Source organism: Pogona vitticeps, chromosome 3 (assembly GCF_051106095.1).
Source record: "Pogona vitticeps strain Pit_001003342236 chromosome 3, PviZW2.1, whole genome shotgun sequence".
Classification (NCBI taxonomy): Eukaryota; Metazoa; Chordata; class Lepidosauria; order Squamata; family Agamidae; genus Pogona; species Pogona vitticeps.
This window is the reverse complement of record NC_135785.1, coordinates 235,265,330-235,285,410: the sequence shown is the minus strand read 5'-3', so window position 1 is coordinate 235,285,410 and position 20,081 is coordinate 235,265,330. Positions and strand designations below refer to the sequence as shown.

General features: G+C 40.8%; 1 long non-coding RNA gene across 1 annotated transcript; it reads right to left on the bottom strand.

The window, feature by feature from the left end:
* Positions 1-8,479: 8,479 nt before the first annotated feature.
* On the bottom strand, positions 8,480-16,117 carry LOC144588032 (uncharacterized). The gene is made up of 2 exons (XR_013543338.1): positions 15,973-16,117; positions 8,480-9,623 (listed from the first exon to the last, which is right to left on the bottom strand). It is a non-coding gene; the product is annotated as an uncharacterized LOC144588032 (long non-coding RNA).
* Between the last annotated feature and the right edge of the window lie 3,964 nt (positions 16,118-20,081).

The window sequence follows — 20,081 nt, the reverse complement described above, 5'->3', positions numbered from 1 at the left end:
GTCCTGGACAATTATCACTCTTGGCCCACAAGAGATAATTGTTGGAGTTGTTTACAAGACTATGAATGGGAAGTTTTAGAAAGTTGGATGAGTTGCAAAGTGACAGTTTCAAAGAAATAAAGAACAATATCATGAGAAGAATGTGAAACTTAGAAAAAGAAGTATGGGGTATATAATGGTAATGGTCTTCAAAATATTCTAGAAACCACTAGTAAGGGGAAATGGCACACCTTTCAACCATTCTCTTAAGGTCTAGCCTATCTGTCATCTGTTCTGCGGACATCTTGTTGTGATGCAATATAAGGCCAATGGTATGCCTGATTTTCTCAATAAATAAGAAGGGAGAGGGCAGAGGAGCTGTATTGAGACAATGGTATTGGGAAAAGAATTAACTAACTTTCCCCAGTGTCTAAAGAGTGTTTGTGTCTAGCTTTCCAATGGGCCACTTTTAAAGCCATTTTCCATTTTTTAAATATATGCATGATTTTGGGAAAATGAAATGTATTGAAAGGTGAACGAAGAATATTGGAGGGGGAGATTCTCATTTACAGCAATTTCCTAAGTTTTTGCCTTACTGACATTTCTTGCTGAGACTTCTTCCTGCACTAGCAAGGTTTCTCCACTTCCTATGAAAATGCCTTATTTTTGGTTGGTTGGGGTTTTTTTTGCCTGTTGTTTTGCAGAACCGCCATGTTCTGAATAGCACAACGGCAACATTCTTCATAGCTCATGCATCATTTCTGCAAGGATCTCAAAACCATCAGAATTCTTTTGCCTCTGTACAGTTGATGTATACTCATGCTCATTACTATGTCCGTTAATTTGAGAAGAAGCATCATATCTATGGAACATCTTAAATATTTTAGGATGAGCTGGGGACTGCAAATGTTCTGATCTTCTTTATCTCTGAAAAAAGAATGCTCAGACGCAAGCACCGGTTAATCATAAGACAATTCCACTGAAAACAACATAATGAGATTTGATGTTGGCTAATTTAAAGGCCATTGATTTCGGTGGGACAAACAGTTTGATCTTGACTCACTGAGTTCAAAGGGATTTATTTTTTATGCATTGTGTTTAGGACTGCCATCTCACTGTGACCAGAGGGTTCTGTGCTTGGGGAGGCCAACAGTCAAACTACATATTGGGTTAATTCCATAGCTGGCAATTGTCCTTGCTGGGGTTTTCTTTTCATACAAAATAAATGCGAAATAGGTGGTTTGTGGTCTGTGTAGAGAGGGCCTTATGCTGAAATTTTCAAGTAAGGCAGAACCACCCCACACTGACCACAAACTGCATCTGAAAGTGTGCTAGCCCTTCATCTGGATTAGGACTTTCCTCTAGGAGGAAGAAGATATACTATGCCCCTCCTCAACTGCCCTACTCAAACTCCATCCTCCTGAGTTAAATAAGAAGGAAAGCCTCTATTGATAGAGAGGGGCAGCAGTAGATTATTAAATCAATGTACTGTGTCCTCTGACCTGCATGATATTTTGCCCCCTCCCACCAGGGAAAAAAGAGGCAATACGTAGGTTCTGGAATTAATTAGGGCCACACTTTACTGAACAGGTAATGATAACTTTTGCTCTTCCCCAACAGGGGGGCCTGCAGTAGTGCAGAATCGGGTATGAGGCTGATAGTCTCGCTGTACCCCCCTTGCCAGCTACATTTGGGCGAGTCCTACACCCTGCTCTTGCGTGGTCCCTGATGCAGCAACTCCCAGGCCTGTAAGCCCCCTCTTGTTGGCAACCCTCAGCCTGGGGAGGGCTCCAGCACGTCCTCTCCCCCCCCCGGCACTGTAACCTCAAGATTCGCAGCACCATGAGGTCAGATGGGCTATCACCTCCCTTGTACTCCCTGGGCACTCACCGATCCTTGTTCGTTTGTTCATTCGTTCATTCGCTCTTTATTTATTTATTTGTTTGATTTGATTTGATTTATATACCACCCATCTGGCAGCCAAGGCCACTCTGCACTCAGCACTACCTGCCAGTGTGACCAATAAATGAACCATTAACTTCAAAACAACAAACCTATACCAGTGTGGGATAGTTGAAAAACCCTGCCAACCCTATAAGACAATTTGAATAGCAAGGAAAAAAAATTCCTATCTGTCCCCCAAAAGGGCTACCACTCAGACTCACACTGGTTTAAGAGTGGATGGGAAGAAAGCCTCGAAAGAGGCTGTGGAGGAGGGGGGGGTGCCAAGAGAGGGGTTATTACAACAACATTGTCAAGGAAAATTGCAGGCCTGAGCAGAATGGAGTGTATTAATGAGACGCCATAATGATCAGGTGTGTTGAAACTGAGTCAGGATGACTCAGCAGAGATGATGTAATCCAGGGCTGATGCAATCCAGGGATGAGGTAATGTGTAACCTGATTGGTTCTGTATATGTATATATGTATGATTGTACAGTTAGTTGTATCTTCACCTGCATGAAGATCGCATCTACTCGTTATGCTGCCTGACTGCTGTTAATATTGCTGTGTTAATATTGCTGTAAATACACATTGCTGAAGGAAATGCTGCTGGACTATGTGTGAATTATTCCTGGACTGCCTGAACCACCAGTTACTCTGCTAAAAACCGTGATTTCCGCTAAGAAAGCTGACAGAAATGTCTTGAATAAGGCCCTTGTGCCAAGTGCATATGAAATGACTTTTTACCATTGGCCCATGTAGCACAGTAGTGTTTTATCATCTAGACAAGTTTCATGGATTTATGACAGCACAATTGAAAGTGGACACCATGGCTATCAACTGGCAGAGTGTTCTGTGAGTTTATCTGTGAGACAATCATGAGTTCTAAGCATGCATAATTAGGAAGAACATAGGCAGCTGCCTCATTCTGGGTCAGACCCTTGATCCATCTCTCCCAGTGTGATTCACCTTCATTAGTGGCAATAACTGATTAGACTTTAAGGCAAGATCCTTTCTTTGCCCTATCTTGTATTTGAGAGTGGTCTCCCATCCAGGTATGAACCAAGCCTGACTCAGATTAGCCTCTGAAATCAAATAAGATTTGATTAGTGTTTTTGAAGTGGTAATTGTGTTGGTTTAAACTTTAAAGCTTGTGCTTATTGTTGTAAATGTGGTTGCTGTAAACTGTAAGAAATGAAGAGATTCTGACAGTTTTTCCTGTATGTACATTTGTTCATTCTGGAGTCTGTTCAGCAATAACTTGAGAAAACAGAAAGCAGTGTGTGTGTGTGCGTGTGGGGAGAGGTTGTGTGTGTGTGTGAGAGAGAGAAAATGAGAGCAGGAGAGAATGAGTTCAAAATGAGAGGGTATGTGAATCAAGTTAAAGAGCATTTTTAAAAAATCTTATTAGAGGAAATACTGCAATAGCATTTTGCAATTATTTGCCTGGCCTGGCTGCAGTGAGATGTAGTTATTCAGGGATGGGTAACAAAAGGCAAACGGGTTGAGTTGTTCGTTCATTTTGTATTGCTTTTTGATTGAGATTGCTTTGGTGTGGTTCATTAAATGGAGAACTCAGCGCAACATGCCTGCTGCATCTGTAAAAGTTGGAGCGTACATTGCTTGGCCAAAACGGAAATCAATATGTAGAGGAACTCTGTTATGAGGATCAATTAGGGCCATGTCTCACTTTTTCATCATTTGTAAAGCAGGGGATTGCTAGGAATGAAACAGTGAGCTTTCTAAATTCAATATAAGGAATAAAAGGGGAAATGTTTGCTTTCCAAGGTCACACACAACCCAGGCTGCTGAGTCCTTCAATGCCAGCCTGGCCAGATTCTAATTGGCACGCTCACAAGTCCTGACATTCTTTGGTGCAGTTGGATGGCATGTTAATAAGTGGAGTGAAATTCATTAAATGTTGCCTTACTTAAATATCAGAAAAATGTTGCTTCCAGTTCTCACTCACCAGATAGTAAAGCACTGCAAATGGGAACATTCTTTTCCAAATGCGTATCAAGAAGCAACACAAAATGAAACAAAAGCAAAAAATTAAAGAGGACAAAGATGTTGTGGCACCTTAAATACTAACTACTTTATTTTAATGTGAGTTTTTGCGGAACAAGTCCACTTCTTCAGACATAAGTGATAATACAGAGATTATGTGGCAAAATAGTAACACATGGTTCTAAGATTTTGACAGGAAGATTGTTAGATTCAAGATGTGAATACTGTAGTGTGAGTCTTTGTGGCATTTACACCTAGTGATGGCTTAAGATCCCTGTTTAGTATGTAGTTCTTTTCATTTGAAGTTTTGTTCTGTAAACAGCAACAATGATTAGTGGCTAAAGGAACTCAAAGCAGAAACAGCACACGGATGTTAAGGATCACTGATTTTACTTTTGAAGCTTATTCTGTAAGGGTGGATTTGGAAAATGACAGCAGATAACAACATAATTATTGTACCATTCCACATTTGGTAATGGCTTAAGAACCCTTGACTAATAATAATCCATTGAGATTGGTGTCAAGCATATATATGTTTTCCCCGGGATTCTTGTTCTGTAATTTTTCTTCTCCTGAATAGCAATATTTTTAACTGATCTTAATGCATTGGCATATCTCCTAGTCAGGGTACTTATCACAGGTAGGTTATGCTCTGATGGATCTCTCTTCTCCCACTCTCTAGCCATCTCCTCATTAACTTCATAGTTCAAAGCTCCTCCATAAACCAGCCAGAATGTTGCACTCTGAATCAGAGAAGGCATTTGGGAGCGATCATAACAATCTTATTCTTTCAGTGATCAGATATCCTTTTCTTAGAATATGACAACAAAAGCATTTTGTGTGTGTCTGTTTAATGTGCTTCCTTTGGATTCTAATGAGGTACTGAAAAGCAATGGGCATTTTTAGTTGTGTATTTATTTTTTAAATCCTTTGGTCTGCATAGCTTCCCCAGAATGCACAATCTAAATAATAATTAACTGAAACCCAAAAGGTTTTCCAAATCAATTGAAAGGTATTTTTCTGAAAAACTTTCAGTCAGATACATTAGAAAGCTATTGGAAAGTCTGTCTGCTCAACTTACAGATATCTAGAGTAGTCATTTATCCAGAGCTTTAAAAGTCACACAAATTTACCTTAAACAACACTGTTCTGGGTTTTTTCACTTCTCCTTATGTTCATACCAGTGTTTCATTGTTCCTATTATCTTCAAGACACAATTAAATTTGCTGAGTTTTATTTCTGTCTCTGATTTATATGCTCTTATTCTCCTGGGACTCAAGGTAGCTCACAACATCAAAAGCAAAAGTGTCTCTCTTTTCTGAGAAATAAAAATACATAAAGAGAATACATTTTATTTTTTTTTAAAAAAACTTCAAATAGCCAGGAGCCATCAGTGTATGGCTTATAGTTTCTGCCGACCTTCTCCTCCAGCAGCTCCATATAAATGCTCTCTGGAAGGCCGAGGAACCATTTGGACCAAGTTTTTGGAAACACCATAATCTCCAGGGCAATATATGTATTGATGATCCTGGTGCTGGAGGTGGAAAAGCACCATTTGGTTTTGACTAGTACTAAAAATTATTGCATGAAAAGCGTATCAGTTCAGTCCAGGGCTGCATGAGATCAAGTGCTTCAAGTTGCCTGTTGCATCATATGCTCTTTTAAGAAATATACTGTCTCGTCCTGCTATCAGTTGAGGGACATATTCACAACAGTCTTACTGGTAGCATGTATATCCAGCTAGAAATGGAATGAAACCATAATATACGTAGCACAAACAAAACAGAGAACAATGTAGACTTGATTTATATCAAGATTAGTTAGAGTGACATCCAGAACGTCTTGATCGAAGCTATTGATTTTTTCATCAACTTCCCCATTTGTATTTTGGCCATTTTAAATATATATTCTTATTGGCTGGTAGAACTGTTAAAATATTGTGATTTACTGCTTAACTCATCCCATATATTCAGCTTTTTAAGATACCATTTCCAGAATATATAATATAGCCATATACATGAGCTTGGGCCACTATATGAACCATAATGATTCCTTTTAATACTTTACAATATGTATTGCAAAATGATAAACGAAGATTAGTTGAATCATAGAATTGTTGAAGGGTTGGAAGGGACCTTGGAGGTCTTCTAGTCCAGCCTCCTGCCCAAGGCAGGAGGCCTCATACTATCCCAGACCTTATACCATCCCGGACAGATGGCTGTCCAATCTTTTCTTGAAAACCTCCAGCAATAGGGCACTCACAACATCAGGAGGCAAGCTGTTCCAATGCTTAATGGTTCCCACTGCCAGGAAATTCCTCCTTATTTCCAGGTTGGATTTCCCTCTGATGGGTTTCCACCCATTGGTTCTTGTCCTACCCTCAGGCGCAATGGAAAATAAATTGATGCCCTCTTCCCTGTGGCAACCCTTCAGAGATTGGAAGACTACTATCATGTCTCCCCTCAGTCTTCTCTTTGTTAAGCTAAATATACCTAGTTCTTTTAGTTGTTCTTCATAGGATTTAGCACCCTTATAATCTTTGTTGCTCTTCCAGGACCTCAGCATCTTTTTTTTTTTTTATTGTTGTAACCAGAACTGGACACAACACTTGAAATGCAGCCCTACCAGTGTGGTATAGAGTGCTCCTATCACTTTCCATGATCTTGATGCTATCCCCCCTGTTGATGCAATCTAGGACTGTGTTGGCTTTCTTGGCAGCTGCAGCACACTGCTGACTCATCCACCAGGACACCTAAATCCCTCTCACAGGTACTACTGTCAAGTCAGGTACCACATATCCTGTACCTGTGCATCTGGTTTCTCCTTCCTAAGTGCAGGACCTTACTTTTCCTGCCACTGAACTGCATCTTATTGGATAGGGCCCAATGTTCAAGTCTGTCTAGATCCTTCTGAATGTTGAATCTAGCTTCCAAAGTATTAGCAATCCCCCCCCTACAGCTTTGTGCCATCAGCAAATTTGATGTGTGATTAATGGACTCAGTCTTCTTATTTCATTATTTTTGTTGGTCTTGTCCTTGTGTGGTGTAGATGAGTGAGAGTGAGAGCTCTCAAGGGATATGGGTGCGAAATCTTGTTCACTCTTGGAAGCTCATGGGGATATGATAATTGTAAACTACCCCTGAAACATCTCATCTTCCTGAAATATCCTGCCATAAGTTAGAAGTGGCTTCATGCCACAATAACAAAGTTAGAGAAGCTTGTATGTTGCAGGGATTATGAAACTGGTCCAATGAACTTGATTAGAATGATATCCAAATGTTTATATTGAGCTATGTTTTTTGTGGGAGAGACAATTCTTGCATATTTCCATTTATGCACAACATTTAAGAGGTGTTTTATTATATGGACCACACAATTACTTGTTTGCGTCTTTGTGAGAGGTCTGTCTAATCCTGTTGTGCTTGCTGTGTGCGCACGCTTAGCTTTACAGAGAGAAATGATACTTTAGATATTTTGTGTGAATGGCACAAAGCACAATGGGAAAACAACAACATAAATGTGTGGTATGTTGTTTTTGTTCTGGTGGTGGAAATCTTTGCCACAGACAAGAGAGTCATCAACCAGCACCCTCATTGTGCCATGTGTATCAGTTAAGAAACAAGATAATGGCAACATTGCCCCCCCCAACCCCGGAATAAAGCGCGAGACAATAGTATGGGTTTAAATATGGGCCACACTTTATTAATCACACAATCATATACCAAGATTTTATTCTGAAGGAGGGGCCTGCAGTAGTGCGGAAACATTTAAAGAGGGTTATCATAAGGGCGAGTCCCCGGCCGCCCAGGATCCCGCGACCATAAAGGATCGCAGGGACCTGGCCGGCTGCTAACCCAAACCCCCAGACCTTTATCCCCCTTTGTTTGAGGGTTGTTAGTCTGGAGTGGCCCAGCGCATCCCACCGCCACAGGCACTGTAATCGCACGATCCGCAGTGCCGTGCGGTAGGATATACTGTTGGCTTACTTGAATTTACTGCGGGACCCACCGTAGATGCCTATTTTTCCGCACTACCCGCCGCAGTGTGACCAGAGCTAGTTCCACTGGCATGCCACTGAAACCCCTTCCAATGTGGGATAGGCGAAAATTCCCCCATCCATAGGCCAATCAGGATGGGGGCCAAAATTCCTATCCGGCCCCATAACGGCAACCAGAATAACTCACACTGGAGAATGGGAGGGCGGGTGGGTGCCTGAAAAGAAGATGGCGTTCCGGAAGGGGAAGGCCCTTTAAATACCAGGGCTTTCCCCTCCCACCCGGAAGTCGCGTTGGCCCTCTCGCGCTATCCCGGGTGGAGGGCAAGGCCAGCCTCGCTGTTCGAGGTCAGGGACCCTCCAGCGGCTGGATCATTTCTTTACTTCCCTAATGACCTTCAAAAAAATACTGAGCTGGTTCCTTAACTTAATGTTCCTTGGATTTTGGAGTTCCTGAGGGATAGGCTTCCTCTTTGTGCCTTTGCTTGCTGACTGTGATTAAGAGGGCATATTTCTGCCTTCCAATCCAATAGCTATGTCAGCCATGAAGGTCATATTGGGGCAAGTGTTTTCACAATTGAACCTGATCTTTGTCGACCGGTGGTTACAGGGATAGTTCAAGACATTCTGGAGACACAGTATCCAAATGTTCCCTTTTTGAAAAATCTGAGACAGAACTTCACTTGTTTGCTGGTGTTTTACATTTGGCCCATCTCCATGTCTGAAACATTCCCATCAGTGCTATTTCTTGCTTTTTCCCACCCTTGGGGATCCCTGCTTCCCTTTTTTTTTTTTAAACTTCCCTTCATTTCCCTTCTGAGCAGCAACTCAGTATTACATCCATAGGCTGATGTGAAGAAGAAGCCCTTAATCCCAGTGTTGCAGCAAAAGCTCTGCCTCCCATAAAGTTCTGACCTAGGCTGTATTGTCCAGAGGAAGCATAAAAAGCACCAAAAATCCCCAAAGCATAATATGTTTTTCATACCTTTGGCTCTGCTTGCTGGCTCCTCATTGTCCCATCAATCCTGTGGGCAGCCTTTCAGTTCAGAGCTGCAAAACTAATTCCAGTTTGATCTCTCAAAGGCCATCAAGAGGCAATGCTTTTTATTATTGGGGCCATGGGATGGACACAGACATATGGTAGTTATCTCTGACTCTCTAGCTTCTATGCTGATTAATACAGCCCCTGCTACCTACTCCCCTCTCCTCCATGCACACTTCGTCACTGGCGTGCAAAGGAAGTGATGACTATATTGCAAGGGGCAAGGGGTGCAGATCAATACAGAGAATGAACAGGGAGGCGAGTTCATCAAGATGTCTATCATGACAGAATCGCTGGAAGTCAACAGGGCTCTCCTTTATTAGTGCTCCATATGAACTGAACATATATATTTCACCCAGGTTCTACCGTTGATGGTGCTGATATAATAACTGCATAGTAAATTACAACCACTGCCAGGGCTCTTCTGTGATTTGAAACAGCAGAGATCAGAGTTATTCTTCACATGCCATTCAACTTCCACACTGAATCTCATTTTGTTTCCTCTGGAGTTTGACGTGTTTCCTTCAAGCCTTTTCCCAATGCAGCCTCTGCCTCGCTTCCTGAATTTGATGGGTGTGTCAGACGACGTGATCCTCCATTTGTAATCCTCCCTTGTTTTTCCACCACTTGTTTGGTCTCTTTCTTTACCACAGAAACTCTGTGGAAGAGAAAACAAAATTGGAATAAAATCCCTGAAGGAAAAAAGGGTGGAATAGCTACATTGTGCCTTCTAATTGCTAGCCTAAGGAATTCTCCATCAGGGAATGCTCCTCAGGCTGTTCAAGAGATGTTTTGAAAGAAGGATCATGTGGAAGCTGAAATGAGAGAATTCATGTCCTACAGAAGTACTTGATCTATTGGATGCTTCTCAGTTTTGGCATGAAAATAGCATATATACAAGTCAGTGACAAACAACAACAGCAACAACTCCAAGGTTTAAGAAAGGAATATATTAGAAAATCAATCTAAATGTCTTCCTCCCCCATTCAGTGTGTGTGTGTGTTTGTGTGTGTTTGTGTGTGTTTGTGTGTGTTACTCACATGTGGTGATGCTTTACACATCACCACATGTGAGTACAAAAAAGGGCACTAATGGGGGTAAAATTGCATATGCTAAATTGTATCAACAGATGCAAAATTAGAAATGATTGTGTAATTTAGCAGGTGCTTACCATCCCTGCTACTTGGACTTCCAAGCAGAACTAGATAATGACATCTGAAGCTACGGAAGCAAATATGTTAAGAGCTGAGGTGAATGTGTGAATCTTCAGATGCTGTAGATTGTAATCTCTTGAGTTGTAGCCAGAGTTGCTAATGCGAGAAACAAAGTTATAGTCCCCAAAATATCTGGGGAACAGCAACTGACTCCCCACTCCCCTGATATAGATAAAATCATAATGCCATGGCATACTAAAGGTAATCACGTGCCATCATGATGATGAGATTATAGTTCAGATGAAATTATTCCTTGCACTTCCTTTCCATCACATGGGCTGAAATCCAGTTAGAGTAGGCCCATTGAATTAGTGGGGATTTGGTCAGTTAGCTCCTCTGTAATTTCTATTGATTTGAGTCAACCTACTCTAGTTGCAACTTCCTACTGGATTTCAGCTTGTGTGTTTTCCATTGATCAATGAATGAAGAACAACACAATGGTTCCCATAGAACAGCATTTTCCAGACTGTATCTGAACAGCAGCACTTTCAGTAGTCCATACAGGTAGACATGTTCTGCTTTCCTTGGTGCCAGGAAGTACAAACCTACTATCCTCGTCTGGAACAACAGCATATGTCCAGGCATGTGGCACAGTTACGAACCTGGGACTACACACAAGACCTTTGAGCTGCTCCTTATTATTAGCTACAAATGCAATGCATACCCTGCTGGAGGTAATAATGGATTTTATGTTATGCTGCCCATTATACAGAGCCAGACCCTAATTTTCTAGGGGAACAACACACCCATAAGTCCCTACTCCTCCCAAATAACCATTTGGTTGCAAGGCAACCTAGCAGAAGTAGCCAAATGAGTATTTTCAGAAAATGGAAATTGGATCCATGGCAATGGGAGATGTCCTCCCTCTAATTGCTTTCCTAAGAGAAGGTTGCAGGTAATTAGTTCCTGGAGAGCACAGCACCGTTAGCAGAAGCCTCATGTCATTCCTTACAGAAATAATCCACTACTATATAAGGTGATATTTTATTATTCTTTATTTCCTCCCCCATCAGTGAACTATGCCCTTCCCTCTTTCCTATCAATGTTTGATCTTGTTGTCTGCAAGCTACAGCTCTCCCCACCCTTCCTCCATTCAGCTTTATTTTCCTGAACATTCATTAACTACTCACAAAGGACCATGCATGACAGAAAGGAGCAGCAATTATCTGCTGGTTCTGACCTGTGTTTAATGGTCAGAGATTAGCATCAGTGGCAATAATGGAGTGTGGGATGCAGGCTATTCAGTACAGAGGATCTGACGAAGATCCAACTGGCAATTTTATGAAGAGAGAAAAGGGATGCCGTTGCTGGGGAAAGTGGAGCATTTTTAAAAGGCATGGAGGAGAATCATACATTTTTGCTGGCTAGATTTTGAAACAACCTCCGATGTTTCCCTTTTGTGCATCCCTGTATCCCTTGTCCTCAGTCAGACCATTCATTGTATGCAGAACTATTGAGTAAGGTCTATTGAACACATTGGTCTACACCTATTGTTAGTCAAGGGATGTGTGGAATACATGTCAAATTTTGACTGTCTCCACTCTAAGAGACATGTCAACAAGAAGTCTCAACTAGGGACTTAGCAGCACTGCATGACTCTTTATTTCTACTTTAAGAGCAAGTGACTTCAAAAAAAGAGAGGGAGAGAGAGAAGGTTGCAGTCTAGAAGGATGTGGGGTAGGAGCAGAACTATGGGCTGGTTATTAAGAAGGATGCAAATAACAACCCATCCGAAGCTGGAAATCAGGACAACTTGAAACAAAGCAGCCATCTCCCCATTATGCTTTGCTTCCTTGTTCTTTTGCTTTATTGGAAGGGGGTGTGATAGCTTTATGAACATAAGGAATATCTGAGGATACAATGAAATCTTGGCTGATTCTTGCAAGGGAGGAGAAGCATCCCACAATTCCTCATTCTTGCCTGTGAGAAAGAAACATGTGTCGGTTTAGCAGTTGGATTTAGCCAGTTAGTTAGACTTGCTTCCAAGCAATCTAAAACAGGAGTTCTAGAAGCAGAGAAAAGGCCTGAGTTTCTGACTTATCTCCATTGTTTCTTGAGCAGAGGGAACTGCTAGTAGATCTCTGACTGCTCTGTTTCCTTACCTTGAGAACAGGTGGAAGGTGCATTCTGCTTTTTTCAAGCCAGCTAGATCTTTTGTTGTGAGTAAAGCCTGGAGCCCTCTTGGCCATGAGCTGCTGCTAAATATGACATGCTTCCCAAGTTTGTGGCAGACCTAAGATGGGGATTTCAAACCATTTGGCAGGAGAGGATATGTTTGCCGCTTCCTCTGTCCTTCTGCCTGCCAGCAAAGACCCTTTTGTTTAGGCGGGCCTTCAGCAATTAATATGATACCCAATGTGGTGGATAGGGTGACAGACTAGAATTCAGGAGGTCTGTGTTCGAATCCTTGCTTAGCCATGGAAACTCACTGGGGGACTGGAACTAGTAAAACTACTCTTTAAATATCTAATCTTATCTTGAAAGCCCTATTAGGGTTGCGATAAGTCAGTTCCAACTTGATAGCACATAACATTCAGCAATTAATAGCCTCCAACCACCGGATTCTAGCTGATTTTTTAGGCAATATTAATATTTTAATTAGAAGATTTCAAAATGTTTTTAATTGTTTTTTTCATAATGGGATAGGTGTATTTCTAATATTTTTCTATTGTAATATTTTTCTAAATTTATTGTATTTAAACTGTATTGTAACTTTCAGTACATTTTAAGCTGGTCTGAGTCAGACATACAGTAGAAAAACTGCCTCTCCATATTTCTGAAATGGAGAATGTTTGGGATGACTAGAATTGGATTTTTATGAAGAAAGAGCATGGGTGCTGTTCAGTTTTAGCATTCTGCTTAGAATTATTTATTTATTTATTTATTTATTTATTTATTTATTTATTTATTTATTTATTTATTTATTTATTTATTTATTTATTTATTTATTTAATCTGCCTTTCATCTTTTCCCAACTTGGAATTTTTCAGATTTTGGTAAATTCTTTAAAGAGAAGGAAAAAAAGAGAGAGGTGAAATCTGTACCCATGCTTGTTCTGTCAGAGCATGTTTTTGGGCTCGTAATTTGTAAAATTTTGAATGTGAGTCTTTGGCACTAGGTATTGGCCGTTCGATTTCAGGGTTCTCGTTCTGCAGCACCTACAAAGCAGATTCTGCAAGGCTGAAGTCTACCCACTCTTGAACTTGAGTGATATCTTATTGCATATTGCTTGAGTTTGGTTGACTTTCTTGACTCATTTAAGGGTGGACAAGCCACCGTCTGTACAGTATACTGTAATGTATACTATATTCATGACGTAACATATCTTGGCTCACTTCACTTCAGACAAAGCCTACTGGAACAAAATCTACTTAGATCCATTGAAATTAATAGAACCTGGCAGGAAGAAGGCTTCAACTCAGTGGTAAAGTCCAATGTTATCAAGTGGGAGTCCTGTCTGAAATTCAAGAGAGACGGTGCCACTCAGTGCTGGCAGCCTTACAGTACATGATTTGGCACAGTAAAAGGCAGCATAGTGGCCCCCAAATTTAAACATTCACGTCCAGCTTTAAGAGCCTTTGTTCCTGTAATAATCTTCAGTGGCTCTTATATTTAGTCTATGTTATAAGGATCTGTGTTATTATGCTGTGAATAGCAATACTCCACAACCTTTTGACATCAACAATTGTTCATTTTCCTTTTTACTGCCACCCCACCATCACCTCCACCAAGGAGACAAAAAATGCTTCCTAGACTGAGGTCAGAGTCTCCAGGGAGGAGCTCAGAAGGAGGAATAAATGAATACTAAGTGTGTTTGTGTCCATATGAATCCCCTTTCCTTAATGATGATGTTAATACACTCATAAAAAGATAACGGTGCAAGGAGGGACGTGACTGCACAGGCTGATTAGTATTTTATGGCAGAATTAAGCTGCATGACAAACGGCTCATTGGTCGAGCTGTTTTTACACCTCCTCCTCCAAAAGTAGCATTCATATGCCAAAGTGCTTGTTTTGAGGTCCCCCCCTTTCCCTTGTGGCCATGATTAACTCTAAACATGCTGGAAGGAGACTGTTGGGGTGAAAAAAAGCTCTGGAGGAGGAGGAGGAAGAGTTTGGGGGTTAGCAGCCATCCTTCTTCAATTATTTCTTGCTAAGTTTGTGGTCAAAGGACTTAACTGCACCAAACAAAAGCCAGTGCTAGGTTAAGGCAGAGTAGAAAAAAACATCAGTTACAATTATAATATGGTAGACTTCTTGTATGTATAGTGCTGCTAAGAAATTAGAATTCAGTATTATGGAGATGACTGGTAACATGAGGGACTGCAAAGGAGTGATTTGTCCTAGTGGTTATACTCTTGGGCTTTTTTGAAAGACAGTATTCAATCTGAAGATGCAGCACACAGTCTGCTAACATGTGGTATGGTTGCTTACTGCCAACACAGACAAAATACATATGCAAAAGGGCATAGGTTTGCATGCAATTTGCACATATTTCTTTATAAATATAGAAACAGTTTAGAAACTATTTCTATAATTTCACCAGGGGACTTGGCTCATTTTGCCATCTGGATGCTAAATGCTGATCAACAACTTCAAGATTCTTTCTGTTTCTCAATCTCTCTCCCCCTCTTTATGGATTCTATATCTGTAAACCAGATTGAACTAGGTACAACTCTTCCAACAAATAATATCTTTAAACAGCCAGCTCTACAAACAGAGGATTAGCCATTCTAAAGTAGGCTGTGTGCCTGTTATGTGCTGTCAAGTTGGAACTGACTTATCGTGATCCTGATAGGGCGTTCATGGTAAGCGAAGTAGTTAAGGAGTGGCTTTAGCAGTTCCATACCCTCAGAGCTTCCATGGCTGAGTAGAGATTCAAAGCCTTCTCTCATGAGTCCTAGGCCATCATTCTACCTACCACACCACACTGAATGCCATGTCCAAAAAGTGTGATCCTTATCTTCACTTGTTTCTGAAGTGGGGACTGAAATTAGCCACTTCCTTTGGAGGTTGTCCATTGGGAGATGATCCATCAACTGCAACACAATCCCAAAGGAATTTTGTTGTGAGGTATTTTTTTTGTCCTGAGAAATTATCCTGTCAGGATCTGGTATAAAGTCAGTGATAAATTCCATGCTTCTCAGTACTCCATTTATTGTAGGGCCCTCACTGTATTCTGTGATGGGGCTTGTACTTTGCTTATTGCTGGTGAGCAGAGGGATTTTCAGAGCAGGAAACATTCATTTCTTGAGTACAGAGTGAGTGATGGAAGAGTTTCACCTGGGAAGGAGTCATAGTATATAACAGAATTTTAAATAATGTCATTCACAAGTCAATCTCGGGAAAGAAATATGACAGATATTAAGTAGCCAAAGTCAAGAGAATATCCATTTTTATGCCAGGGCTTTTAGAAATATGACAAAAGTAGCTTTCAAGGAAAATCAATTCTGCAAATGAATTGGGGGTGGGGGATGCTTGAAACAGAGCAAGCCTAATTCCATGGATGAACTGAGTTCAGCATCTTATGATGCAGTTTCAAAATATCAATGAGCTGCTATAGGTCTGAAACACTCTTGCTGAAAGCAAGAGAATCAGTTAATTTTTTTACTAGGCTTAAAAAACAACAACATTTCAGGTTGCAAGATGTGAGGTTGTATGGCTGATTTCATCCACACCTGAAAAACACCGAAGCAAAGCAGGAGAAAGATGGGCTGAATGGATCTTTGTGACATTGATGGGCAGTTGAACATTTTTGGAAATAGAGAAAAATTCAAACATACAGTCCTTTTACCTATGGTTTTGAATGGTTTAGGCCAAGAAAAGCTGCATTACTGATCCTGTGGAATGCACGAGTTGCTCTCCCATCTCTCACTCGGGGACACTTAGCATATAATTAAGAAGCAACAAGTCCAGACGTTCGGTTGCCTGAAGAAGAGAAACAAGGTGTGTGATGCCCCAAGCAGCCCAAATTATTTTGGTATATGAAGCACAGGATCTAATGAGTGTTGCTCCTTATCCCTGCCATTAAAGATACAATAACAAAATTAATGAGAATAACCATTTGCTACTCTTTTAAGACTCTCAAAATCTACCAGCTACCTCCCTCTGCTCATGGAAGGGCTGGACATGGGCAGGATCAAGACAAAATGCTTGCACAACTATTTATTCTATATTTCCTTTTAATATCCAGATATGAAGGTATCACTCCTACATATGGAGAGGGGTGTGTGACTCTGAGCCATGCCCCTATCACAGTGGTCCCCAACCTTGGGCCTCCAGATGTTCTTGGACTACAACTCCCAGAAGCCTTCACCATCACCTCTGCTGGCCAGGATTTCTGGGAGTTTAAGTCCAAGAACATCTGGAGGCCCAAGGTTGGGGACCACTGCCCTATCAGAAGCACCAAGCCTTGAAAATGTGACTTTTTTTGAGACTACAGCCCTCAAGCGGCTTGACTGCTCTTGCAGTACATATTCCTGCTGGGCTGAATGGCATGCCCTTCCTTTGTCTCATATTAACAGTTGTGGAAGGTGAATGTGCCAGTCAATAAAACCTCATTTGTTGCTGTTTCCTCATGATGGCTTTAAGCTTTGTACCCTATAAAAAATACCCTATCTGGGCATCCTTCTCAACATGACTGGAATTGGGATGTTGTAATGTATAAAAGCAAATACAGTGGTGCCTCGCAAGACACATTCAATTGGCTCCACGGTTAATGTTGTCTTGCAAAAAATTCATCTTGCAAAACGTGTTTTCCCATAGGAATACATTGAAATCTAATTAATGCTATCCTATGGGCAAAAACAGTCAGAACAAAGTCAGATTTGGTTTGCAAAGAGTTTATTAAGTGCTCTTTAAAGCCATACCTATTGTGCAGATTATTTAAAAAATTTCAGTCAAAAAACTTTAACATTTTAAACATCATAGAAAACATTTAAAAATCAGCAAACATGAGGCAGGAACAAAAAACGGAAAACATTTGTCTTGCAAAGCATGGTCATAGGAACATTCGTCTTGCAAGTCATCAATCCCATCGCCAAAATCATTCGTCTTGCAAGTTTTCTGTCCCGTGTGGCATTCGTCTTGCGAGGCACCACTCTAGGTGAGCTCTGTAAGGAGGAGCCTGCTGTGTATGGAAAGAGATCACAGTTGCATAAATGGCAGGTATCTCTTTACATAGTGTGTGAATTGGTGCTCATGACACGAACTACAGCAGTGAGCATGGGAGCAGCCAATGAGACTACACTCTCCCCTTTCACATTGTCACTGCCTGAGGGAGGAGGCCACCCACACAGGGCCAGGGGTAGGCCGCACATCTCTCTGGTATGGGTTTTTGATGAAGATACCTTTTTAGCTGACTTGTCCTGTTATGAAACCACATTTAAAGGTGCAAAATGTACTTTAAGTCCTCCAGAAAATCCTCCAGGGGCCCTTTGTCAATGTAAGACTGAAATACTGATAGACATGTATGACATCCCCTACAGCCAGAAATTTCCTAATAACAGCCTAAATTGTGTTAATTTCTCTTTAAATTCCTACAGATGTTTTGCCTAAAGCAGAATCTGCCAGATTTTAAAACAAATGGGACTGTAAGAGAAATTCATAGTGATGGATGAAAGGTGCTCTTTAATTGCATATATCCAGCAAAAACAAAAGAAAAATATTGAAGAGGCCAAAAATGTTGTGGAACCTTAAATACTAACTGCTGTATTTTAAATGTGAGCTTTCATGGACAAGTTCACTTTGTCAGACATAAAAGTGGGACTACATGGTAAATATTGTGGAACTATGTATAGACCCTCACACAGTCTCTTCTCAGTCCTGACACTAAGAAAAGCTTATGAAGAGCTCTCTTCAGATTCTGAATCTACAGTTTGGAATCCAAATCTTAGGATACATGTAGAGGAGAATAAAAACAGTGCATTGTATATTTTAAGGGGAAAAACAGAAGCACATAATGACAAATGTCTCTGCATTCAAAAGCATGAGAGCCAAAAATCACCAAGTAACGCTTATTATGAATGATATCTGAGCTTTTTATCTGGGATTCAAGCCAAATATGGGGAAAGATCTGTGAAACATTCAGCCAATTTGAACATTTGAACAATTTATCAAATTCCTAGGAATATGTGGCTTTGTATAGATGAGGCACTTAAGGAAAAAGAAAAGAAGTGGAAGTATTGTAGCATCTCCACAAAATATCTATACTTCCGTGATGCCATTCCTAAGGCATGGCATTCCATCTCTTAGCTGTATGAGAAAGAAGGGTTCATGTGCTTGCACTTACAGTTATTTGCAAAAGGAGAGCCATATTATTCCAGGTTACAGCAGTTTAAAGACTCTAAAAACTAGAACTGCAGGACTGGAAGGGATCTTATGGGTCATTGAGTCCAGCCCCTGTCAAACAGGTACAGTGGGGAATCGAACTCCCAACGGATACTTAAGCCACTAAGCTATCCAGCAGTAATGAAAGGATTGTGTCCTAAGCCTTACAATAAAATGAACTTTGGTCTACAAAACCCTAGGTACCATTACGAATTTTTTAAGTCTTTATTGTGCCACAAGACTTAAGTGATTTTTTGAACACTGACAAGAAGTACCGTGGTAATCAGAGGTGGGGACATGAGTGGCCACAGTGGCTTAGGTATTCCGTGAGGTGCACTCAAAAAATTAACTGTTCCTATCTGTTATCAAACTCTTTTAGCATAGATAATTCGTTCTCATTTTTTGCTGACTGTTCTGGAATGGCCTTCATTGTTTGCATATTATTTTCTGGACTTTTTCAAATATGCTTCAATCATATTTAAAACGTGTTACCATTCTGATGCAAGCTGGTGCAGGTCATTAATTATACTGGGATATGATGTGGACTCAATTGCATTTAATGTCCCACTGCATGTGCTTCACATTGTAGATTTTTTTTCAAGAATATTGCATGTATTGAATGGAATTAACAGATGTCGAATAAGAGTGTTATTAGACAGCCAAAAATAAAAAATAAAAATAAAAAATAAAATGTGCCATCAAGTTGCTTCTGATTTATGGTAACCCTAGTAGAGTTGATATGTCAGATATTTAACAAGTGTTACACCTCCAGTGCTCCTTCATGGATTGCTGCCCTGTCATGGTGAAGGGGCTTGAGTTATTCAGAGAAGCTATGGTCTATGCCGTGCAGGGACACCCAAGACAGACATGTCATGGTGGAGGGTTCTGATTAAATGTGATCCACCTGGAGCAGGCATTGGCAAGTCACTCCAGCATGTTTGCCAAGAAAACCCCATGAACAGAAACAAAAGGCTAAAAGATACAATGCTGGAAGATGAGCCCCTAGGGTCGGAAGGCATCCAACATGCTTCTGAGGAAGAGCAGAGGAAAAGTACAAGTAGCTTCAGTACTAATGAAGTAGTTGGGCCAAAGCCGAAAGGATGCTCAGCTGCGGACACACCTGGAAGTAAAAGGAAAGTCCAATGCTGCAAAGAAAAATACTACATAGTAACCTGGAATGTAAGATCTATGAACCTTGGTAAGCTGGATGTGGTTAAACAGGAGATGGCAAGATAAACATTGACATCCTGGGTGTCAGTGGATGGGAATGGGCGAATTCAATTCAGACAATTATCACATCTACTATTGCGGGCAAGAATCCCGTAGAAGAAATGGAGCAGCCCTCATAGTCAACAAAAAAGTGGGAAAAGCTGTACTGGGATAGTCTAAAAATGATAGAATGATTTCTATACAAATTCAAGGCAGACCTTTCAACATCACAGTAATCTGAATTTATGCACCAACCATCAATGCTGAATAGGCTAAAATTGACCAATTCTATAAAGACTTAGACCTTCTAGAACTCACACCAAAGAAAGATGTTCTTCTTATTATAGGAGACTGGAATGCTAAAGT